This window comes from Euprymna scolopes, chromosome 38, assembly GCF_053919585.1.
Source record: "Euprymna scolopes isolate OS-2025 chromosome 38, ASM5391958v1, whole genome shotgun sequence".
Classification (NCBI taxonomy): domain Eukaryota; kingdom Metazoa; phylum Mollusca; class Cephalopoda; order Sepiida; family Sepiolidae; genus Euprymna; species Euprymna scolopes.
In genome coordinates this window covers 90,444,025-90,471,317 of record NC_136519.1, presented here as the reverse complement: position 1 = coordinate 90,471,317, position 27,293 = coordinate 90,444,025, and the positions used below count along the sequence as shown (strand labels likewise).

Here is a 27,293-nt window from a genome sequence, read left to right as displayed (position 1 = left end):
GACATCTATGCTAACACGTCAAAGCCCGTAAATGACAAAGTTCTCTCTAATTCTCTCTCCTCTGATCTTTAGCGTGTGATACAATGGGGAAAGAGGTGACTGGTTACTTTTAATGCATCTAAAATCAAGCTTCTATCTTTACATCAACGCTCTGATCACCATCTGGCATCAATTGAAATGGATGGCTCTCCTCTTGGGGAGGCTCCATGTTTTGACAAGCTTCTGGGATTGACCTTTACTCCTGATCTGAAATGGAACATGTACATCAAATTTGTTGCCAAGGTAGCTGGAAAAATGGTGAGATCCTTCTACTGCCCCAGTAGATATCTCACTGCTAATGCAATTCTCTATCTATATAAAAGCCAAGTAAATCCAAGGATAGAGTATTGCTTCCATATCTGGGCAGGAGCTCCTAAAAACAGCCTATCCTGCCTTCACAGTGTACAAAATATACTTTGTAGCCTAGTGGGGGATGCCCTTTTCTTTTCCCTGCAACCTCTCTTCCACAGCAGGGACGTTGCAAACCTGTCTTTGTTTTATTGATGTTTCCATGGGAAGTGCTCATCTGAGTTCAATCTGTGGTTCCCCCTCACCAATCTTTCACGAAAAACACCTGTCTAGCTGAAACCACTGTCAGTAATTTCCCTCACTCTTTATCTGTGCCTAAATTAAAATGTAGATTCCATGAACAAAGCTTCTTTCTTAGAAGTACACACCTGTGGAACTCTCTTCCGTTTGCCTGTTTCCAACCTGACTACAACTTGGATGTCTTCAAGTTCAACATAAACAAGTTCTTGATGAACTGCCCCCTTAAGTAAGACACTTTATCAGATCTCCAGTACTAGCGATTACTACAATATTATCCCATTGATAACTGTGCATGCAATAACCCTATTCCCAAGTGGCCTCTGGGCCTTGATAAGTGGTGACTTCCTTGTAAAAAAAAAAAAGCATGTAAACCATCTTTGAAAGCATTCATTAATGAATGGATTTAGACAAAATCTAAGCCTCAATCTCAAACCATTTACCTCCACCATTGCAGCAGTGTTTGCATACAAGAGGCAAATCCCAAAGCGAAACTAAAAACCAAATCTGGTTGGGGAAAAGACAGCCTTTAAGTATCAACGTTCGACCCCATCGAACATTGTTAACTGATCTAAATTTATCAGGGTAACTTCAATATTGTTTTTATCTATGATAAGGTGTATCATGTGCAAATTGTCTTGGATTATTCTACTATGAACACCACAAGTCTGTTCAGGACTTATTAAGCTATACAAGACAAGTTGCAGATTATAAGCGAAGATCTTGGCCAAGATCTTTAGTTCTGTATCTAACATCGTTAAGGGCCAGAAATTATCTATCCTATCCTCACCATTTTTATTCTAATGAAGCAATTAAATAATACCCTGCCGTCAGGCCAAAATACAGTTTGTAAGGCAGACTATCTATCCTGGGAGACCTATCTAGCCCGACCTGTTTTTAAGCCTCCAGAACTTCTTCCTTGTTCATAGACCCTTCACACCTAGCTGCTTCAGTCACCTCAACATAAGAAAAGTTGACTAATTAGCTGTTAAACTGCATCATTGTCAGACTGAGCACTCAGGTGAAAAGTTTCTGAAAGTAAAAGTGAAAACTCTCCAAAATCCTGTTGTTTGTGGTCACAGTATGTTTGCTTTACATTATAACACTGATGACATGTTGATCAGTGGACCATTGGTGTGCTTTTGAAGACAGTGAACCATATATTGCCTTGTTTGGCACTCTTTTTAACCTAGCCCTAACTAAAACTCCCTAGTTCTCCCTGTTTTCCTAAAAGTTTGGTTCAGTCTTAACTATAGTACATTTATTTCTATCCCCCCTCTTTCACTGCCTGCTCTAATCTAGTATTTAGTCGTAGTTGTTGTCTTAGAATTAAAGTTTAATCATCTGCTATAATCGGTAGTGAAGGACCTAATCATTTTCATAAGGGAACACTACCACTTATTTCCAATTATTGCCTCTGTCAGTTCCTGCTGTATGGTTAGTAAAAGTTTTTTTCCAGAAGTCTGCCAACCTGAATAACAAGGTGTTTTGCTTTCAGTACCTAGCCAGGTATTTGACTACCTGCACCGAGACTAGCCTATGACCTGAGTAAACTATATTATAAAACTTGGACAATCTAAAACCCTACGTTGACACTTCTAATTAAGAACCAATTGAAGTAGCTCAAGAGTTGTATCAAATCGGAGCCACAGCTATGCATGCCCGGTCATACTATGTCAGTTTCTTTTTTTCTGGAATTTATTGACAAACTTTTTGGTAAAATCTTGAAATGGTTTATCACCTGCTCTCATGTTAAAAAAAAATAAGAGTTTATCTCACAATGTAAATCGGAATTCAGGACCATGTTCCAATTTTTTGCTAGAATAATCTGATGAAATGTATTCATGAAGCGCATGATCGTTGAAAGAAGGCAACCTTCTCAGTTCAGTCATTTGGTCAGTAAACCCTAATAAGTTGAAATGACACTTCCTTTTCAGTAATATTCAACATGCACAGATTTCCTTCTTGATCTGCAAATACCTGCTCACATGATGCAGCATTAAAAGTGTACTTTATTAGCCAGGAATCCCCTCTTGAGCAAGCATCAAAATATGCTGAGTAGAGATGAAAGTCTCTCGACAGCACACCCTGATAATCACTTAGAATAAAGTGTGTCTTCTGTAAACAACAAATATCCATGCCAAGGCACTGAAGGTCATGTGCAACTTAAAATTTATGAGCAGTGTTGCTCAACCTTCTGCCATTCAGACTAGCTAATCTGAGTGCCATCATGGTATCTTAGAATTGTATATCTGAAACAAATATGGCCGTTTAAATAAACTGCTGGCAGTCCCCAGAGGACCATGCCCCATTTCAGTAATAATAAAACTGTCAGGTTTCATGCCCCCCGATGTCTAAGGGGAATGTTAATTTGATAGCTCCGTAAAGGAAAGGTGTATCCTGACTGGGACCTTCCAAAATCGTTATTTCCCTATATTTTAAAAAGAAAGCAGCTTTATATTCGTCAGGTACTACCCCCGGCACTTCAAAAGCAGAACCCATCATTCTTCATCATCCCATGTATTTCATTTATAATAGAAAGTTTTTAGTGATTATTATTCATTTTGATAATTCCTTAAAATCTTCCGTTTTAAATAGTCCATTCTAGGTATTAGAACTTTGCATTTGGTTAAGCGTTCTGGTCTATAGTTTGTTGTACTAATAAGTCTTATAACTTATTCTTTCATTGATTCTCTATGATTATTCCTGTATCAGTAATAAATTTTGGACACACTTGTGCTTTTTGCATAAATTTGTTGACAGTTATTTTAACTGTCAGTGGTTTTCTCTATTCTGTTTTTGCAAAAATCATGGTCCTTTTAATCTTTTCTTTTTCAGTGGACTTACTGTTATCCACTGCCATAGCTGGGTTTAAAAATAATAGAATTCACCAATCAAAAAGCCAATAAAAATAATTCAACAATGAAAGCAATTAAAAATTTAACAAAGAATAAAAACAAACTTACAAGTAGAAAATATGTGATTGACATTGAGGTAATCGATATCATTTCCCTCGTTATGACATTGTCTTTTGGTATTTATTGTGTCGAGATCAGTTCATTATAGGTGCCACAGATAATTCCACCCCCCCCATCTCAAGTTAATTACTCCAAAAAGTGTATCAGGAGTGGATCTGTGATATTTTTTCTTTTGAGAAAATACGTTTTATTGCCATTTTCTCACATATTAATCACGAGAATTTGATTAAAAAATTGATTACCTGTGTGACTAGACTCAGCCACAAATAAGGGTCAGTGAGCCCACCTAATAACCCATGTCTAATAATCCATCAGACAAGGGGTGATACTGCTGCAGTGGATTTATACTAGTGCTGCTAACACAATGTACTGTCTATTTTGAAGCAATGCCTGGTAAAGTGGTCTCACAATTCTTTTGTATTGTAGAAAAAAACATTTGTGTAGTATTAATTTGCTGCACATAATATCCCTGAGTGATGTTGACTATAGGTAGATAATGTTCTAATATCGGGAAAATAGAGTTGTGACTGGTACTTGTTGCAGTGTATCTGAACTTTTTGTATCTGGATTAAATCACCTGAAGTCTCATGTTTACTTACAACTGGCTTGGTTGGTGAGGGCCCTATTACTTTAGGGTTAGAAATAGAGTGCCTTGCCTGTTTTTGGTTCCTTGGTTTGTGGTCAGGCACTGTTCTCATTAGGGAAGGGCTATTTTGATTGGTCTATAACAAAATTAATTTTCACTTTCTGTTTGGCTTTTAGTGACCCAGAACGGGAAGTTTTCTTCAAATTTATTACCAGTTTTGAGCATTCATTGTCAATTTTTCTGGATTTTTTTTTTTTTTGTTTTTCCAAAAATATTGATTGGCTGGTTCCATATTAAAATTCATGAATCCAGTCCAAACTCAGTAGGTTGGTAACATTCCTTATTATATAGACGTTTAGTTTTTTTAGTTTTTCCAAATAGTGTGAAGTTGGTCAAAATTTCAAAGTTAACTTATGTACCTTAACAGCCTTTGCTGTTTTGTGTGATCTCAACATTTTGGGTCGATTCTTTTTCTTGTGCATTTAAATTTACTATTGAAAGGTCTGAACTTGAGTCTAACTGCATTTTTATTTCTTTATCCAGAATTTTTACCATCACATACTTGCTTGAGCATTCTTGTTTTTGGTTTCCATTAAATGCCTTTATTTTCTTGTAATTGGAACTTTCGTGTCCTATTTTTTATATACGAAAATATATGAAAAGTAGTAATACACACGTACAAAAAAAACGCTTTGGATAATTACAGATTTCAAGGTAGTTCTACTAAAATAGCCATATTTTTAAAACCAAAGCACTTCAAGTCTCCAAATTACTACTGTTTTGTTCAGAAATGAATATACTTTCAAATGAACTAATAAATATGAATGTACATTATATATTTCAGAGTTTTAAGCAAATAAAGTGATAAAAATGTGAACGTCATAAAATGGCGTTTTCAGTAAGGTTTTATAATGACCCTCCCTGTTTTCTAAAGGCCCATACCATGATTTTATGAAGAATTTCGTTATGAAATTTGGAAACCAATCAGAAAAGGTGTTAATGTTAATACTTTCAAGTGTCCGAAATATTTTTGACCATTTCTTTTTTTGTTGTGTTAAAAATAAGACTTTAATATGACGAGTATTGAATATTTTGAAAAACAATTTCATCGGACACCCACTAGTAAGTAAATCATTCTTTTTACTATCTTTATCAATTAAAAGTATTATTCTATGTTGAGTAGGACCGTGGTAATTGATAAAAATTTAAAAGGATCTACCCGAAAATTTTTTTTATTTTTCGAGTTTGGTCAAATTAAGTTAGTATTAGTAGCAGCAGCACTGCAACAGTTGTAGTATTAGTCATAGCACAATTTAAACAACACACGTTCTTTAATTTTTATTCATGAACGAATTAAGAAAAAATGAAAATATAAATATTCTATGTTTAATTAGAGCTATTTTGTTATCAGAATAACATTAGTTTAGAACTGTTCGGTTTTCAGAATGTATAATAACAATCCCAGCCAATTCGGCATTATGAATCCATTATAATTTCTCACATTTCTGGTCAAATTTAAAAACATGGTTAAAAAAAACAAAGTAAACTTTTGTAGATATATAGCTTGCATGCACTTTTATTCATTGCATTAGTTTTGAACAGCGAATTAAAACAATGTTTTACTGCGAACAGCCACAAATGTTTTTTCAAAATCAAAAGATGTATGAAAATCTTATTTGTATTACTATACACAAAGATTTTGAAAAAGTTGTCAAAAAACAAATATATAACAAATAAATGTTATCAAAGGCAAGATAAGTTACTTTTCTACCTAACTGGATATGTTTTTAGTGTTTATATTTAATGTAACATGTTTATTCAGCTCGAAAAACAGTGTTTACCGATGTATGCGAAAATTTTAAATGGTGGCTAACTCTCTCTTGTAGGGGGTAAGTTTGGGAAAATGAGGTATAAATAAAAAACCAGACAAAATACTGTTAGAAACTCACTCAATATATGTTACCGTCACATAGGCGGATATATATTTGGCGGGTTTTTAACAGTATTTTGTCTAGATTTTTATTTTTAACTCATTTTCCCAAACTTACCATGTGAAAGAGATAGTTGACCGCCATTTTTAACTTTCCAATACATCGGTAAGCACTGTATGTTTTCCGAGCTGAATAAACATGTTACATTAAATAAAAACATGCTTTGCATAACATTTATTTGTTATAATTTTATTTTTTTTATTTTTTATTTTTTGGACAACTTTTTCGTACCTCTATGGCAAGTAATACAAACGCACAAATAGTGTTGACTGTTGAGTATTTCCTGAGAACAAGACAAATGTCAGTTAGTTGACACTTAAATATTTGAAGTCTTGATAATGACTTAAAAATAAATAGTAAAACAAAATACTGTTAGCAACCCACCTACTAAAGTTATGTGTGGCAAGTCTCCTCCTAAAACACTCTTTAGCCCTAACACTAAGTTCAAGTGACCCCCCCAACAAAATACCTCTGTAAGCCACATACAAGCGTCTAAAACAAACAAAAAATAGATCCTTCCTTAAAGAAAAATGCACATAAAAAATAAATTGGTTTACTGTCCTAAAATGCTGTAAACGGTGAATTATTTTACATTAAATTTTTGTGAAACTAAACGCCCCCCCCTCTAATATTGTTTTTGTTTCTGTCAAGTCTTCAGTATGTTCACACATAATTTTCCTTAGCCCTACAATTAATTCAAAGTCCGAATGGCAACCCTCCCCATATTCTCATTGCATAGAAACCCTCTTAAAACTACACATAATCGTCTTAAAAAAAATAAAAAGCATACAGGAGTTATCTCCCATAAAAAAAAAAACAGTTAATTGCCCTAAAACGCTAGAATGACTTGTAATGGGGAATTATTTTACATTAGATTCTAAAATAATTTGTTTATCTTTCATTAAAGTTTTTCACAGCATTTCATACATAATTGCCTAAAAAGGTAGAATCACATTTTGGAGAGGTGGTCAGAAGCGGTTGGGTGGGGTTAAACAGACGGTGTTAATCTACAATAATACCAAAGAAATATTGCAATATATTCATTTTTAAATGGTCCTATATTTAGATTTAAGTTTTTTGTACATAAAGCACATTACAATTCAACTATGAGTTCTCCAACTTCTTTTCTGTTTATGGATACATAGCATTTTTAAGGAATTGCAGCATATTTATGCACATTTACTGCAGATTATTTGGAAACCATGGACTTTTGGATATTTTCAGTCACATATTCTGATTCCTTGTACAAAAATACACTTATATGGTAAATTTCATTGCTTAGTCTTGTGTTTTAACAAAGATATGACAGTTTTACTGAAAAAGTAGTGTAAAAAATGTGACGAAATGCATATGGTCTTAAAGAGGGGAAAATATCCAAACCTATGAAGCACAAAAATAGTAATAACTTCCTTAATTTTAATCAGATTTTTAAAATTTAAAAAGATTCTTTCTTAACTTATCAAACTCTTTCTATGTATACCAATATTGAAATATTTTAAGCTATTTCAATTTTTTCATGCGCATTGCTATGAAAAGATGTCCACATTGATTAAAAAAGGATGGAATTTTTCTTTCTGAAAATACTTTTTTAGAAGTGTGCACATATACATGGCCATATTCCTTAGCCAGTGTTTTATTTGTTTTGTGCCTTTTAGGTTCAGCTACGTTTTTAAATTTTGTTATTCCAGATTCAATATGTAACCCCTCACTCGAGAAGGTGGTTAAGGACCCCTTTTTATCTAGAAATCTCGGCTCGTGTAGTCTAGTCCTTTCAGCTTCCAAACGCGCACTACACTCCAGGGTGTTATAATATTTCCACAATCCTTTCTCGGGTTAATTGGAAGTTGTAGGCGCAATGGTAATTTCTGCCTTATATCTTCTAACACATTTCGCAGCTGATCCGGACTTATTACACTAGGTGACAAATGTCCTAATGGTAGGGCGTCCAATTGAGCCCCTATATGAGTAGTCCACTCAACCAATGACTGTTCGGTGCATTGTAACTGTCGCAGCATGTGCATTAACTGTAAATATCTATGTAAAAAGGCTTCTCCTCTCGAAAACTCAGTCTCAATTCGACTAGACACATTCCACAATTCTTCATGCAAAATTTCTAATTGACTGATTATACCGTTAAGACCTTCCCTATTATCCTGCACTTCTACTCTCGTAATATTTAGTATTGATAATCTCTCCTTGGTAACTTGTATTAACGTTTTCTGCCCTCACTCTATCTGCTCTATTTGAGTCCTTATTAACTCGAGATGCTCTTCTGTAACCACTCCAAATAATGCTTCTAAGGCTTTGTCTATTATTGGTATAACCGCTCTCTTAGGCCTGGGTTCCAGGTTCGTTGATAATGGTTCCTTTGATAGGTCCACCTTCGCCTCAAAATGCGCGACTCATCCTCCAAGGGACCCAATATCTGCATATATTGCCCCACCTGTCCATAGGTACTAACTAATTTCTTCCTTAATATATCGAATTGCTCAATCCCTCTTCTATGGGTGCTAATCAATTTCTTATAAGGCCGCAAATCATTCACTAGAGTTACCAATCGGTTCAACCGGGTGATTATTACCTCGCTAGTTTTTTCTGAAAATGACACCCCTTCTCACAAGCAGCCCAGTAGATGTCCACAGCAGTCCTAACAAGAGCAATGCCACAATTGTTCTCATCCCTACAATGGCAGGAAGAAATGGATCGATCAGCGACTCAATCATCCACTGATGCATCAAGAACAACATATGATGCCGGGTGCATTAACAACTGTGGTGGCTGCCCAACAAAAGGCAGTGAAAGAAACACGACCATGCCCAATCAATGACACATCAAAAATGGAACGATGAGACAAAATTGAAAGCACAATTAAATCACCAGGGACCCTCTTCCCATAGTAACACCGTGTGTGGATACTCCACCTAATAAAGAAGGCAACCATGGTCGGCCAATAACATCAACAAGAATGAAAATAATTTCCCAAGGTTCATTCCTCGGTTGTGCCGTATATTGTCAAGGTACCGATACAAGAATAAACATGCTACATCAATAGCAACGCACATAGAATCAGACATGTCAACAAGTTGTTGTACAAAGATCACTGACAAAAAAAAATATGTTCATTCCAATAACTACTCGTAGGTGACTCAAAGAATTAAAGAATAACAGCAGCCGACCAACGTCGTCATGGGTCAAGCAAAACAATTTCTCAAGGGCTAAGAAACCCTTCATCCTCGTCGATTTCTCAGATCATGCAAATTAGGCATCATCGATTAGAGCACTTCGTCCCCAGTCACCACACCCAACAAAAGAACTAGATTGAGTCGTCACCATTTTTCCTCATCCCTAATTTACCACAGGGATCTGAAGATTGGAGGTGCCATCCTTCCGCCTCCAAGAATACACGATTCCTCGATCTACTGAACCTGGTTCGATAATTCAAACTCATTCACAACTATAAAAATTATAAAATATTAACCACGCCCCCAGCGCCTCACCCAAAGAATGTGCCCGAGCAGGCCCTGCCCAGACACACTGAGTAACACGAAGGCTGGTCAACCATAATCACTACTTATCTTAACAGCCCAGTTGAAATGTTCCGGATCCATTCCAACTAATTATAAAAAAATCAATTACTAAAATGTGTAATATCAACTGTCCTCGCAGGTCGCGCCCCTCAAGTAGACTCAGTCAATGCCTCACTATCGCACGAGAAATGCTATCTTTTTTTTTTTCAATTATATCTCCAGGTGCGAGCATCATACACCTGATTTACTCACAATGGAAAAATCCATCTAAAAAATTATAAATTGCTTTTCGCGCACAAATTGGGTGCACTTAATTTAGTTATCACTTCACTCATTGATTTTAATAATTAATCCCAAGTAATTCATGCTAAAAGTGCGGCCTCTTGACTCATATCTCACAAATATGAAATCCTTCCTGACTGAGGCAAAATTTTAATTCCTCCAAAAGTCAATTCAATCGCCGAAATTAATGCCTTTAATTATCCTCGACCGAACTCTCACTAACTCTGTTCAGTTTTAATAAGCCTTTCCTTCTAGACTGGGGTAACAGAAACATTTTTTTTTTTCAAAAAATTAATTCAACTCTCAAAAATTTATATCTCCAATTATTCTCGTTTAATGCATAAAAACAATTCTCAGAAGTTTGAAATTCTTCACAACTGATTAAATCAATATCCTCGCATTCCATTTAAAAAATAATATGTTACTTAATATTCCTAATGCTTAATATTAAATCCGATCACGCGGTATGTACACCTAAGGGAGAGAAAGAAGAAAAAAAACAAAAGGAAGAGGAGAAGAAACAATAGTTTGCCATACTTCTTCCCTTCTAATATGCGCGAGGTGAGTGGCGGTTGTCAGGGTATGACTGTCAAGTACGATCACCCCCCCACTTTCCCTCTCGCTGACACCAACCGAGCCAGCCGATGTGACTCTATACAGACCCCCACTCCGTCTCTCACACAGCGGAGGCTGACTGACTCTCTCTCATCTCCTCCCCGCATCAACACACAAGGGATCATGAACATTGTTTTCTTTCTCTTCCCTTCTTTCCTTGTTAAAATTATGCAATATTTTAAAATCACAAAAATCTTTGTTTTTTACTGCATTTTCTTTCTGCAAAATTAAATTATGCTATTCGTCGTCGACAGAAAACAACCTGTACAATTTTTTGAGAGGTGCTCAGCTAAGCTATAAATATCTCAGTATCATTATTATTCTCTCTATTCTCTCTTTTTCTTTTTCTCTTTTAACGCCTATTGCCGGATCAGCTAATCATCTTCTCACACTTGGACGAGCTTTAGTTATCGCCATCAAATGGGCTTTCCTTCTCATGGATGCCCACGTTATCCAAGAGAAACTTTGGTTCGGACGCCTTACGACTGGTGTCTTCCATTCATCCAGCCTTGATCAAAGGGACCATCACCGGTGGAGTGGTCAAAGTGGGCGGCCCAAAGCTAACCTTCACCCCCTGGCTTTGCAACCAGTCATTGCCGAGTGTTAACTCTCTTTGTAAATTCCTCGCGACATACACCTTCATTTGTCCACTTCGGTCACCTAGTTTGAAAGGTATATTGATCATCCCCTCAAGTTTAATGTCTGTAACATCCGCTTGAGTCAACTCCACAGCCTCAGGCTGCAAAGGTTCCCTATCACGCAGCCTCTCATAAGCATTCATCCCCATCAATGACACAGTTGCTCCTGTGTCAACCAGAGCTGTCAACGTTTCTTCTCTCATCTCCACAGAGCAGGTCAAACCCCCTTTTTTCATCAGAAGTTGACGCACCTTAAGTGGTGTCTTTTTTCTTCTCGACCAGCCCTGTATGGGTGCTGGCAATAGCCACTCTTTGCCCATCAACACTCTGTCCGTCCAGACTTTAGTGGCCTCTGTGGGGTGGCGTCCTCTCTTCTGCCCTGGAAATCTCGTTCTTTCTCAAGAACATTCCGTCCTTCTGTGACCAGTGTTCCCACAAGTCCAGCAGCGCAGTCTCGGACAGCTTCTAGCCATATAGCCGGCTCGTCCACATGTCCAGCAGCCTGAGGGCCTTGATATGTACGGGGTCGCCGACACCCTCACATCTTGGCCGACTCACTGGCGTTTCCCGAAACTGGCATAAAGATGGTTTGCACGCAAGCAACTCACTCACTCATCTTTTGAGGCGGAGCCTCCCGTCTTGATCTACCCTCAGGTGGAGGTCGTCACTCTGGCCGAACATAACGGCTCCTCCCTAAACAACCATCACCCGCTTTGGCACACCATTTAGTCTCCTGTCCATGTCGGTTACAATGGCGGCAATATGGCTGCAAGTCCCACGGGTTACCTCCCCATCGGGTCGGACAATCCGCCGCCCGATGTCTGTCATAGTTACACATAAAACACACCAATCCTAACCTCCCAGGCACGGGTTTATAGTGACCATATCGAATAACCCACTCCAAGAAATTTGGGTCAGCCTCCTTCTCCCAATCCTCCCCGACTATCTCCCGGGGTGGTTTAATTTAATCTCTCTTGCCTGCTTTGACCTCGGCGTCCTCACAGGGGAAGAGTTTCCCCTACCTTCATGCAATAATCTTGAATTCTTAATACGCCCCCAAACACGATCACTGGTTTGCGCGAGCTTCACTGCCTCACTTAATTTAATGGGGTTACCCTTCAACACGTCGGCTCGTATATCTCTGTCAAGAAGAGCCTCGCCCATCACATTAGCCAACAGAACCTGAATCGATCCACCTTCCTGGACTGACTGGTCCGGAAAAGCCCTTATCGCTAATTCGAACACCCTTTCAGCCAAACTATTAATTTCCTCTCCAGCCCGTTGTCGGGGCCTGAATAATTCTTGGACAGCGTCAATGGCCGTCCTTTTGCTGCCGAATTCCTTGACCAATGCTAACCTTAGCTGCGGCCAGGTCAGCTGAGGGTTCTCCTGGACCTGTCTTCCAATAAATCTGGACATGCTTCCAGAAACTAATTCATAGGCCAGAAGTACCATTTCTGGATCCCCCAGCCCGTAAATAACCTGCTTCTTCCCCACTGCCTGGAGCTAATCATCCAATTCACATGCATCCCCTCAGAAACTCGGGACTCTTAAATTTCCTAATATAATACTCAAATATTCAAATATATACAATCTGAATTACTTCACAAGAGAGAAAATTACAAACACCAACAGAATAATAATAAAGAACAATTATTCAATCACCAACAAAAACTTCAAGCAAAAGCAATAAAAACTTTTTCCACTTTCTCTCTTTTTTTTTCAAGCTTTTAATTCAATAACGGAAAAAAAGTATATAACTCAATCCCAGAAGGAAAACTTCCACGCCACAGTGATTGGTCCATTTTTTTAAACAACTTTTGCTTGTACCTGCAAAAAAATAACCCCTTCCTTTCATTAATTCACTGCTATGGGATTGGAAACAGTTAATTTCACAGCGACAGCAAAAAAATATGCTATCTTACGGTCTCTCTCTCTCTCTCTCTCTCTCTCTCTATGATCCTTCTTTCTCTCTCTCTCTCTAGGCTAAATTGCACAGACAACAGAAAGGAAAAGGAAAAGGTTTGCTTACCTGCCTGTGTTGTTCTTCTCTTTCTATCTATTTCTCTCTTGTCGCTTTGCAACGCGCACTTGTTGAAGGCTGTCAAAAGTGTCTCTTTCTTTCTCTCTTCCCATCGCTTCACCACGCGCACTTGTTGAAGTTGTCAGAAGTGTCTCTTTCCTCCTTTTTCTCTCTGTTTTCCTTTTCTTTTTTAAAATTTTCAAACGTTTTTTCTTTTTTTTCTTTTCCAACCGGCGTTTTCTTTTTTTCTCTCTGTTCTTTCTTCTTTTTTTCCAAATGTTCAAACGTTTTTTTTCAAAAGCAAAATGTCCTTTTCATGCGTGCAAATACTTTTTCCAGCTCAAAGTCTTTCTTTAGGCGCTGTTTTTCTTTTTTTTCTTCTTCGGGCATCTCTTTATCGATTTCCTTTTCTGTCTCTCCTTCCTTTGTTTTCAGATATCCCCGTCTGTCTGTCTGTCTCTTTCTTAGGATGTCTTTTCTTCTGCCACCAATAATGTAAGATTATAACGCAATCCCAACTCCGTTTTTTTTTCCGTGGTAACAAAAAATGAGAAATATTAAGTCTCACCTTTTTTTTTCGGGTCGATTATCCTGGTCGCGGCACCAACTGTAGCCCCCTCACTCAAGAAGGTGGTTAAGGGCCCCTTTTTGTCTAGAAATCTCGGCTCATGTGGTCTAGTCCTCTCTAAGGTTGTTACATGAAATCTGGTATGCTGAAAGCAAATATCTAAGCAGTAGGCAGGAAGAAAGACAAACTCATGTAGTCTATCTATAGAAGCTTAATTTCGCAGAATTATGTACAAATGTTTTTACAGATCTCATTCAGTTTTTGTAAGTCTTTTTCACAGGTCTTAAATCTCTTCACAGACAGCGACAGATGGTTGGATGAGGAAGGTGGAGGGGTCACGTCTCTTCTGGGATTCAACAAGCAATCTGCTTCACCTTCCAACTCTACTAAACTGACTAATTTTCGCACGACAGTCATATATATATAGTAAGGTATGTGGATGGGGTGGAAATTCTCCCCAGCCAATAAGATGTTGCCACAAAATCTCCAGGAAATTCTAAGCCCAAGGTCCCTGGATGGGCACCATTCCCATACCTGAAATCTGAATTACTCATTCTCACGATTTCCAAGGTCAGATGTCAATTCTGACATCCGATCTGGAGTTCATTTAAGGCCAGACAATGTTATAAGTGAAATTTTCTGTCATCAACTTTTAGTCGTAAAAATATTTTTCTGGTTTCAAACAATATCTATTTTGACATGAAATAAAATATATATATATTTATCTTCTCTATCTTAAATCCTTGGGTTATCTGGCGTCACCCAGGAATACAACGCTACCTCAGCGTAGTTTTAACGCTCCTCAATGGGGGATTATGTTACAAATATTTTATGAGTCTTTTTTAATAATTTCTATTTTCTGACATTATTCTGTTAATTTTTATAGAGTTAAACTCAGTTCGTATTCTAATTTTGTTAAAACACGCCTTCTCATTTTAGCATCTCGATTTGATGTCAGTCTTTACACAAATACTAGACATAAAATTGTTGGCACTGAGGTCTGATAGTTAAAATTAATAGCAATTTTTATTAACCACAGCCACATATGTTACAAAGTCATCATGGTCGTTTTTTCTAGAGTTGTGCATTTCAATCGTTTACAGAATAAGGATTTTTGGGGGTTGAAGTTGTAAGAAGCTCCAATGTATCAGCAAAAGATAGTTCCAATAGGGCACAGAATTGTACTGAAAGAAAAAAAACATGAATATCCATATTTCTTTTATTTTTATATAAGCTGCTAACTGTTACTCCAACTGTAGTGAATGAAGAGAGAAAAAGGAAAAAAAAATTATTTCTCACCTTTTGCAAGATATGGGATTTGATAGTGATGCCCTGGTATACCAAGGGTATATGAAAGATTCTAGAGCAGACAAATGATGTTTCCTTTTGGTTTTTTATCTCCTGTTGGAATCTGCAAAGATGATATTATTAAAAACCAAAAAGTTTTGTTGAGACAGTTATAAATAAAACATATGAATATTTTTACACATCTTTAAAATTACATTCCCTATGGAAATTGGTGGTCTATCCTAGGATTATCTACTCACTGTTAAGCTGGCTTTATATTCTATGGGGCACGTGATGAATAACCTTTAGCAACTCAATCTGATCAGGAGCAAAACCAGCAAAATAACATCATAAACTTGCTGAACATTTTGGACATTTTGGAAGAAAAGTTTACTTTGGAAATTTCAACAAAAATAGACGAAGCCACTTCATTACAAAAGACTGTAAGAATGGGCTAACCAAATGCATGCCAATTTTTCTTTTTAGATGAATTCACACAGAACCATATAGATAATAAAGGCACTATAGACTGGGTAAAAAGAGGGTCGCTTCAATCTGATCAGGAGAGAGTTATTAACGGCTCTCCACAATCAAGACTTGATGACCAATTCTTTTTAGAAGATGAGTAGTTTCAGCAATAACAAGAAATGCAGATTCTGCCAGAGAATATTGTGTGTGAACAACCTGACTTTCAGATCTAAAGTTCTGATGGTAGCTGATTAATATACAATGAAGCACAATGGTGTGTGTAAACATCTCCACTGGGTTATCTGTTAAAAGTTGAATATCGAATGCAGAAGCAAGTCCTGGGAACATATGCTAGAAAGAACTGTTTGAAATAACTCGTACACCATCTACTATTACTATGCAATCCCTACAGCTACATACCTAGAAAATGGGCTATTAACCCTTACATAGTTATGAGACAAGAACAAGAAAGAAATAAGCTTACCAGTTAATAGTGTCTCTAATGTTGCTGAGCTAAACAGAGTTGAGAGAGAAAATATAACAAAATACGTCTTATGTATGATATGAAAATTAATATTACTATAATCTTATGAAGATCTCCATCATTCCAAGGAGCAACCGGCCCCATGAAAGGAGAATTTCAAAAACTACCTCTTACTTTGTTCTTTTCCTTCTATTGACATTTGTTTTTATTTCATTCTTTCTCCTTTGTTTTCCTCTTTTTTTCTTTAATTTTACATTGTTCATTTATTTTTTCGGTGATTTTTTTATTCATTTTTTTCAATTTATTTTTCATTACATTGTTTTTATTCATTTTTTTATTTATTCTTTTTTAAAATTTATTCATCATTAATTTTTTTTATTATCAATCACTTTTCATTCGCTTTTTAATTTATTTGTTATTAAATTGTTTTTATTCATTTATTTAGTTTATTTTCAATCATTTTTTCATTCTTTTTTAATTTAATCTTTGTTTTAATTAATTTATCACTAAATTGTTTTCATTTATTTTTGTTTAATTATGTTTCATTCATTTTTTTACTTTATCAGCATTAAAGTGTTTTTATTCATTTTTACTCATTTTCTATCTTTTTTATTCATTTTTTTTCAATTTATAAATTAGGTTGTTTTCAATCATTTTTCATTTATTTTCAATTATTCATAATTAATTCATTTTCATTCATTCTTTGTTTATTTATTTTCAATCAATTTTTATCTTTTTTGTTTATGATTATGTTGTTTTTCTCCATTTTTCCATCACCTTTTTATTTATTTTTATTCATTGTTCATCATTATTTACTTTATTTTTAATTCATGCATTGTTTTCCTCCTTATTTTTTTTCTTTTTTGTGTGCTTCTCTTTTTATTTCATTGTTTGGAAGTAATGAAAATAGGAAGATGATATTAGTACTTCAATATGATAAATAGTATAGTTGTGTTTATACACAGCTGCGGGATGACGTCACCCCCCCCCATTATAATGGTCTCCCTTAGGAATCTCTCTAAGTCTAGGATTGAAATAGAAGAGAATAGTGAGTAAAAAGTATCTCAACCTAGAAAATCTCAGGCCGCTGGAGGTGCCTCCTCTAATTTCCTTAGAATCTGTAATAGAAGTTGTCATAATCTAACTTAGAAAACGATTCTCAGGCGAAGATATAACTTTTGCTTATATATATATATATATATATATATATATATATATATATATATATATAATATATATGTATATATAATATATTATAATAATTTTAATATAATCTTAATCTCAGGCTGAGAAATATTTTCTAATGTTTAGTTTTTGATCCATGCGTATCATGCAAATCATGCCAATAATAACATCACGCTTTGATTTAGTTTCCAATGTTTATTTGAGTTCAGTTAAATAAATTACATGTTGTTGTTAACCACCCTTTCCCATGTACTGTACATAATTGACTATCTTCGTTCGTGTCTAATTTACATGTCTCTTCTATGAAAGGATCATTCATAAGGGAGCTGACGAAGTTTGGTGTTAAGTGTTCATTCGGTTGCGGTTGATCGATGTTCAATGATGCTGGTAGTAAAGTGAAGTTTGCTGGTGATTGTGGACTGTTTGGTTGTTCTGGTGTGAGTGTTATCTCACTGTCTGTTGCGTCCGTTGCAAATTTAAATCTTTTATGTGGACTTAGAGTGTCTATCGCTGTTTGTGTGTAAGTGGCCAATCTTTTTGGTTTTCGTGTGATTATGAGACTTTTTTGTATGTATTGTTAATTAGTGAGTGTATATGTTCTCTCCAGATGGTTAACCACATTAGCAGGTTTATCTTGCATATTCCCCATTCTTTCAGTATGTCCATTTTTCGTGTCGTTTTATATATGACCATACGGTGTCATAGCGGTTGTTCCTCGTTCGGCACTACGTTCCAAACGTCTGTTGCTTGTTGATAATGATGGTGTGCGTTCTATGAGTCTTTCATTTTGGTGCTTGACGTTCACTAGTACTCTCGTACCTTCTAGCACGCATTTAGCCTGCTCCACATTTTCTTTTGTGAACCATAGTTCATCTGTGTAAATGATTGATTTGTCTGCGCAGCTTCCGAAGCAGAAGCTGTCTGATTTTTCCGTCCTTATGGTTCCGCTATTCATTAGCCCTTCTACCACTGATTTTAGGATGTATGATTTACCGCTGGTAGTCGGTCCCTGTAGGTGGAACTCGTTAATTTTGGGCATTATCTTGTGGCAGACATTGAAGAGGTCTTTTCCGAATTGTTTGGCATCAATTTTGTGGAACGAGCACCATTCGTCGTATATGTCTAATGACGTGTTTACGTCCCAGTACGTTGTCCCTGTTTCTGCTGTTAAGTGTTTTTTTTTTCCGATATTTGCTGCCATATAGGTGTGATTCTTGTTTCGGAGTTTATCTCTGCTGCCACGTCGTTCATGAGTGATTTTATGTTTGGTGTACTCCTATATGTGACTGACCATTCTTTCTTTATCTTCGCGTCCGGTTGTTGGTAGACGTACTTCATAATTTTCCCTTGGTCTGTCGCTCCCGCTGCTTTCATCAGAAATTTTATGAATGCGAATTTGTTTTGTCGCACTGTGTCGGATGCCACGTTTATTTTGTAATGTTCGTCGGTTTGCTGTTGTACTGAAAAGTCCGTGTCCGTTAACCTGTCCATGAACATTTTTTGAGATGGTGTTGTTAGATTGTTTGTGCATAGCAACTGTCTGTGTATTTGTCCTTTTTTGAAATAGTCTATCAAACCGTCTGGTTTGAAGACCGTTGGACATGTCATGTCGTAATTTCGTGTAACTCTTTCCGATTTTAGATAATCTTTCAGTTTCCCGAATGTGTAGTTGCTGGTCGGGTGTTGGCGTGCCCATATTACTATGTGGAAGTGTGGTGTATCCTGGCAATTTTTGTTGCTTGCGTAGCTCCTCGTGGAAGATGCATATTCACGGGAGCTGGCACAGTATTTTCACTAAGTATTTTAGGTGTTCGTCTGTACCGTGCTGTAGTATTACCGATGGATGACTGTATTGGCCTGCCTCAGTCCAGGTGAAGTCGTCCTCTTTTTGAAATCTGTAAATGAATGTGTATGCTGTCAGTCCGTGGTTATTTTTTTGTTCGAAGAAGTTTCGGTTGAATTCCGAGTTTGAGTCTTGCTTTCTTATTGTCGTCTCAGCCATCCTCTCGGGTCGGTCTCAGCCTTGCAAATGTGAATATCATGTAAAGGGAGATTATATACTGTTCATCTGTTTCTTGTTTTCTCTACTGAACAATGGTTATTGTAGTCAAGTACGTACTTGTTTGGCCTACCGGATGCAGATGTTTTTCAAGTGGGTTTCAAGTATTTTGTTTACGCGTTACCGTATTCCGATGTGTGCCAACGGAATGGGTCTCCACTGTATATCATCGAGGTCGTTCTAGAGTGTAGGCATTGTTTTACAGCGTTTCTGTGTAAGTGTCGGCCGGGTTGGGTGATTGTGTGTTGTTCCCATTTTGTGTCGCCTGATAATGAAGTGGCCGCGTCCTTGCATTGTGTTATTATTTGTTGCGGATGTTTGTATTGGTCGTAGTATGCTGTGACCGTTGTGTCGTAGTCGATTTTAAATTCTGCGTATACGTGATCGTTTTTGTCGTTTGGTCTATTCAACATGGGCAGGTTGATGTACACGTTCTTTGGCGGGTCGTCCGTGGTGTGCAGTTGATAATTCAATAAAGTTCTGTTTGCCACGCAGTAGCTTCCTGCTATTTGGAACCATGGGTTATCTGCCGTTTCCTCGCCTAGAGTTTCGTATCTAGTGACGGGTGTGTAGTTCGTGTTTATGTTACTAACTTCAAGCATATTGTAGTCTTCTGCCTCATCAGTGTGTATGACCTTGCGTTTATCTCCTCTTGGCCATATTTTTAGTATTTCACTATTGCTAGGTGTGTCGAAGTTTGGCATTGTGCATACGTTTAAACTGCCGTCTGTCATGTTCCTGTGGTCGTGGTTGTCCTCGTTTGCGTACGATGAGTTGTTGAATATGCTTCCGCAGATTGTAGTCTTTCCTGCTATGGTTACGTTTGTTATAGGCATCCTGAACAACGATGGGTTTTGTCAACCGTGGTTGAATTCCATACCTGCCATCAGGAAGATTTTGTTTGTGTTTTTGTCTCGCCAGTCGTGTAAGGCTGTAGCTGGTACCTGTGCTTTGTCTCCTTCATCTCCCATGTGTTATCCTAGCGTTGATAAGTGGTAGTGGTTCATGTTGTATTTGTATGTGTACTTTGGTAGTTCTCCCTCGCTGAATTTGGTGGGATTAGCTTTCATCCACCCCTTATTTGGTAAGTGAGATATGCTATCCAGGTTTCCGAGACCAATGTAGTTTCCTGGATCTATGTACAATTCCAATACTAATGTGTCATTCTTTATGAATCTCTCTTCTCCGTTCACTGTTACCCATTTGTATATTTTTAGATCGTACAATTTGAATCCGATGGATTCAACTCTGTAGTGTGTAGCGTTTTGGAACATTACTTCTTGTTGTGTGTTTTGTATCCAACTTAGCGTGTGGTATGGTAGTATGTAATCTTGGCTAATACCGATACCCTCTGCCATCGTGTATGTCCCCAAGTTTAGCAGTCTCATTTTTTTGGTTGTTGAGAAGTTACCTGCTTTCGGTCTTACTTTGGCCTCTCGTTGTTTCATTCGTTGGAAATTAATTACACCTTCGTCCATGTTTGTTCCTTTCACAAAGTTATGGAACGTCCTCGTGAAAGTGGTTGTGACCGGCGGTTTTGGTGTTGTGGTCGGTCTCGCTTTTCCCACGACTGTAAACATCGTTCCATTTCCACCTCCAGGTTGCCTGCATTCTGCGTCGCTCCCGCAGCACTTGAATTACCTTCTTCAGACATACCGATGCTATCACCAATGTTATGTACCCGGTGAGAAGTATCGGCACCACCTGGCGAGTCAACACTTTGTGGACCTCTTGGTCTAAATGTGTCGTCAAGACCGAGCTTGTGTTTAGCTTCAATAGCAGCTGCAGCGGCGACTCCGAGAATTCCAGTTTTAACTGCCTTTTCTTGGAATTTTTTGTCTGCTGTTCTTGTGTCAACTTCCTCGTGCGGTTTTTAGTAGTCTAGATCGTGTTCTTTCGCTATTGCATCTAGTTCGCTTCTGGGTACATGGAATCGTTTAGTGTCTAGGTCTGATCCAGATCCTAGAAAGTCATGCCCTGGTAATGTCCAGTCTGTAGGTGGTTTTGGGAATTGTTTTTCATATACTTCTTCTAGATCGCTTTCGCTTGGTTTAGGTAACTGCTTTTCGTAATCTACTGCTAGTGATTTCTCCTCTGTCTCTTTGTTTTTTCTGTTGTCTAGGAATGACTGTATGTGACTTTCAGGTATCCATGGGTGTTTTTCTTTTAGATCCCTGATTAATTTTAAGTCCGAGTATATACTTTTCGGGATGTATTCGCCTTTATAGTATACTTTGTCGTCAAATTCTTCGCAGACCTTGTTTTCTGCAGCTGTTCGGTCTGCCTTCTTATCTGCACAATATATTGGTGGCATTTGACTGACGATTGTTGGTTTCCACCTATTTATAGAATGATTCAATTGGAAAACATGAGTATTGATTTCTAAGCCTTAGAAGAGAAAAATATATAATAACGGGGCACCTCTTTTCGCCTGACACTTTAAAGGCTGACATTAGTAAAAAAAACTTTATAGTTGTTTTGATACATGTAAAAAAAAGTATTGTCGTTTTCTCAGACTCAAGAAAATAATTATATAGTATTAATAAAGTTAAATAGTATTGTTTTTATCATATATGTTCAACCAAATTGATAGAGAAGGTATATTTAAATTTCGCATTCCGCAGAATAAAAAGTTTTCTTTAGGATTACATTAAAGGTATTGGCGCTGTCTGGGAGTAAAAAATCATTTTTAAGTTAAGTACAATAACAATATTTGCGTTGTTCAGAAGTTATAAAAATAATACTATATTGTCACTGTTAAATGTCCAATAAAATAGATTAAGCTGGTATTTAAAAACTGCACAGTTTTTATAATAATAGTGTATACAAGTAAAATGTTTTTTTTTCGATATTAGGGAGCCATAATTATAATAGTGTATGACTTCTGATTGGTGATATATCTTAAAATATTCATATTACCTGAGTGTACATCGTTATGGATTTACAAGGATCATTTGTTTTATTCAGTGTTGTATGCAATCAGAAATTTTATGATAAGTCTTAATATTCTTAACTGACAAATATATATTAAACCTCCTTATAATATTTATGAGTATTATACATCAGTCTTCATAAGAGTTTCTTTGTATTGTGCAATAGAAGGAGAAGTGGATAAGTATTACTCGAATATTGTTTCTACTTGTGTTTTTTCAGTTGTATTTTCAGGAATTAATAATCATTATAAGCATTTTATTGATAGTTTTATTTTTAAAATACGTTTTTCAGCATTGTGAAAAGCAACTTATTATTACAGTAGTTTATTTGATAAGTGGGGTTTGGAGTAACCGTTACTTTTCTTATACCAACATCGTTTGGCAGCAATATAATAGTCATTATTAACGTTATTTCTCTTAATACTTTTATGTTACTGCTATGTTTGGCAGTTTTGTGAAGCTCTCCTTACTAACATTAACTTAGTACATACAGGTCAGATATGTTAGTCTAGCCAATGAGTTAAAATAATATAAGAGAGCAATAGAAAGATTTGCAGAGCTTACTTATTATTTTAAGTCAATCTTGCAAACAAAAGTGATAATTATAAGTCTTTTTAAATGTACCAAACTATGTGTATATTTATAAAATATTGATAAAAGTTATTTCTTTTATATTACCCTAGCAGGGGTACCCGGCATTGCCCAGGTGTGGAGAGGTGGTATAGTTAGGAAAATTAGCAACCCAACCCTAAAAAGTTTTAATCAGACTACCTGCAAGCACAAAGAAACAAAAAAATTAAGCAACCTCCTTAAAAAATAAAAATAGCAGCGAGTACTATAAGAAAAATTAGTTGCAATAGCTAGGCTTGAACCTGTAATGCTAAGAGGAAAAGGAGGTGAAAAAGTCACGTCCACAGCGACTAAGAAAAAATGGCCCAGCTAGCAAGCACAGAATTTATATATTTAGCCAATTTTTGGATATTTGTCATCGGAGTGACTGATCTTTCTAATGATACAAATTTTCTTAGTGTTCGTCATATTTGTGAAAAGTTTAAGCAAGACAATACAAACTTACGTACATTCACCTCACACACACAAACCGACGTTTGAGGTTTTAATTATAGATTAATAGATTTATCACATTTTTAAGTTTATTTAGAATTGTATTTGTAAACACTTTAAAAAAAGAAAAATAATTTTCTTATCAGACCAGTATTGCATAAAAATATTAAATGGAATTTGATCAATAACGAATTTGTTGACTTTTTAATAATCATCTACATAATACTTCAAGTGTTCCTCATAAAATGTATCTTTTAATTTTATTTTCTATTTACAGAATCTAAATTAATGAAAAGAAATCCAGTATTTGATCTGAAGGAATCATTTCATCTGTAATTAACGTCTGAAACTATATGGAAAGTTCTTCTGAAGGCTTATGAGACACATGACTTTTTTGGTATATTTGAACATATATGTGAGACAGATAAAATCCTTGTGAAGTATCTAGTTATTTTCTTATATAAGTTAAGTGTGTTGCATTATATGCAAAAAGACATGGATAAAAAAGTGCATTGTTGTGAAGTATGTGGCTCTTCTTTTAAATATAAGTCATTTTTATTGCAGCATATTCGAAAACATACAGGAGAAAAACCACATTCTTGTGAAGTATGTGGTTCTTCTTTTAGACTGAAGTCACATATGTTGCTGCATATGCGAACACATACGGGAGAAAAACCATTTTCTTGTGAATTATGTCCTTCATCTTTTGCCCAGAAATCAAATTTATTGCAGCATAGGAGGACACATACAGGAGAAAAACCATATGTTTGTGAAATCTGTGATTCTTCTTTCAGATTGAAGTCAACGTTGTCAAATCATATGCGAACCCATACGGGAGAAAAACCATATGCTTGTGAATTATGTAGTTTGTCTTTTACGTTTGAGTCAAACTTGTCACGGCATATGCAAATACATACAGGAGTAAAACCATATTCTTGTGAAGTATGTGGTTTTTCTTGTACAAGAAAATATGATTTGTCGATGCATGTGCGAACACATACAGGAGAAAAACCACATGCTTGTAAAGTATGTGGTTCGTCTTTCACATTTAAGTCAACATTGACGGTGCATATGCGATCCCATACAGGAGAAAAACCATTTTCATGTGAAGTATGTAACTTTTCTGTTGTAACAAAATCCAAATTATTGCGGCATATGAGAACACATACAGGAGAAAAACCATATGCTTGTGAATTCTGTTGTTCCTCTTTCTCATGTAAGTCAGGTTTGTCACACCATTTGCAAACACATACACAAGAAAAACCACATTCCTGTGAAGTATGTGGTTCTTCTTTTGCACGGAAATCAAATTTATTGCTGCATGTAAGAATACATACAGGAGAAAGACCATATTCCTGTGATATGTGTGGTTCTTCTTTTGCACGGAAGAAGACTTTGTTGCTGCATATGCGAACACATACGGGAGAAAAACCATACTCTTGTGAAGTTTGTGGGTCCTCTTTTACATGGAAAAAAACTTTGTTACAGCATATGCGAACCCATACAGAAAACGAAAGTATGTGATAAAAATATTCTAGTAATAACAAATTTGCTCAACATATTTGTATACATTTCTCTGCAAGATATATACATTATACTAATTGTTAACTTGAATGAGAAAATCTCTCAAACAATACTTGAAAATTCAAGCTGTGGCAAAGTACAGTTAGCAGACATAAAAAGAAAAGTGATTGCTTTTAAAAGCCCTCATGTATAAATATGTATTTTTATATATTCCTGGTAAACCAAGTGCAAGAGAGATCTAGGCAGTTACATTTAAGAAGAAAATAAGGATCTTTAAAAGAGCTCTTGGTTGAAGTCAATAAAAGTGGGTAAATGTTGACAGCTGGTGTTGTCTTTTCTATTAACTAAAAAAATAACACAAAAAAGGATGGAAAACCACATTGTTGTGAACTATGTGTTTTTTACACAGAATGCAACATTATCGCAGTATATGCAAATACATATAGGAGAATAACCACATTCTTTTGAAATATGTTGGAAAAAAAACTTTGTTCCAGCTTATACAAACCCATATAGAAAACAAAAGTATAAGAATTATAAAAATTTTCTAGTACATGCTAATCGTCTTTTGTCCAACATATTTGTATACATGCAATTGTATCTAATTAAGTTAAAATATATGTTAACTTTCCAGACTCACCCCACCTTTTTTCTGGCCTTGTACCACATATGTTTTGCTTTTTTTACATGAATAAATATTGAGTCGATATCCAATGGACCAAGTAAGATTGTCAACTTTTTTTAATGACGGTTCTTGGTTGGTTAATTTTTATATAATCGTGAAAAATAAAAATAATGAAATAATTTTAAAGCATGAACACGGAAAATTAAGTTAAAATATGACAAAAATTTTACAAAAGTTCAAAAGAGGAATGTACAGATGCACGTCTGGAAAAAAAAGAAAACCATTTGATCAACCACCCGATGACATTTTCAGATTGTCTTTTGACTTCCTGACATTTTGGGCTTCCTAGAACTCTTGCTAGATGAATTTTGTGTTTTGATTGTGCAAAGCCAGAATCTCTCACTTTTAGGGGCTAATTATTCTATTTTTTGTACAAACATAGTGTGTTTTTGTATTCAATATCTTAGAACATTACTAATTATCTTTGAAATAGTTCCATAAAACTAATATTTATCTTTTAAGGTATGTTTACAATGAAATGATTTAATTTAAACATTTAGTTGAACTTGTCAATTTCTAAATGTCAATGTGGAAGCATTTTTCATTATAACATTTTTCCACCAATAAAATATTTTTTCTTTTAATAAATTACCTTTAGGCTTGTAATCATTCAAATGCGATCAAAAAGTAATTGTAAACCTACAAAACAATTATGATAATCTGGCTTTTTATACTATGTTTGCCTATTAGTTTTCTGTCTTTCGTGCATATACCTATTATTTTTTCTCTTGCCAAAGCTATAGACCAAAACATAAATGCCTGAAAAATATAGCGAAAAAAGTTTTAATTTTAAACAAATTTCTTTTATGTTTTGTTCCTTAAAGCTTTTGCTTTGACTGTGAGTGTGTCTTAACGGCTGCTTCTACATACAACCTCGAAATATACCAGGAAAAAAGTTTTCACTTCGTTCTATTAATGTACTTGATATAAAATTTGTAATGGAACTCTTCAACCCGATTCTGAGCACTTAAGACCTGTCTTTCAAATGCCTCCCCCTTCTGACTCAAAATCGTTAAAAAAGTGTCTTGGTATGTTTGCCTACTATGCAAAATTGGATACCTAAATTACTATCTAAAATTCACCCACTTGTTGAAAATAAACAATTCCTGATTTCTTTCATGGTTGTAAACTCCTTTGATGAGCTCAAGAAAGACATTGCTAAATCTTCTGTAAATTGTAGTTTGTTATTGAAACTGATGCCTCAGAACAAGCTATTTGAGGCACACATTTACAAGCTGGAAGACATGTAGTGTACTTTTCCCGGTTGTTAAACCCCTCTGAAACACGACATTATATAGTAAAAAAAGAAGCCATAATAGAATGTGTTCATCAATGGAGACCTCATTACTGGGCAACATTTCACTATATGTTACAGATCAGTGAGCCATATCTTTTAAACTTTCTGTTTAAACTTGCGTATCCTGTAAATATTGCAAACAATGATATGTTACATTATCACAAACATGTGGTACTGCTATTTCTCCATAATTCTTTTACACATCCTGGAGTACAATGCTTTTGGCATTTTGTAAGATCATAAAATATACCATATTCACTCGATGAAGTCCAGCACATGACTTTTGGATGTCCTACTTGTGCCAAAATAAAACCTCAATTCCTTAATTCATGTAATCATATTCTTATCCATTCTCCTGCCTGTTTCAACATCTTTCTGTTGATTACAAATGACTTCTTCTGGTATCCTCATCAAGTTGACGTTACATACTTACTGTTGTTGACAAATATAGTCCATTTCCTTTCACTTTCCCTTGTTGTGATTGCTCTTCTCAAACTGCAGTACAGTGACTGAAGA

The 27,293-nt window shown here is 35.9% G+C and overlaps 1 long non-coding RNA gene across 1 annotated transcript in view; it reads left to right on the top strand.

The window, feature by feature from the left end:
- LOC145263242 (uncharacterized) overlaps nt 1-26,594 on the top strand; it is a 29,286-nt gene extending 2,692 nt beyond the window's left edge. The window contains exon 2 of the long non-coding RNA XR_013864506.1: nt 23,549-26,594. This is a non-coding gene — a long non-coding RNA (uncharacterized LOC145263242). The remainder of the gene's footprint in view (nt 1-23,548) is intronic.
- Nucleotides 26,595-27,293: the final 699 nt, after the last annotated feature.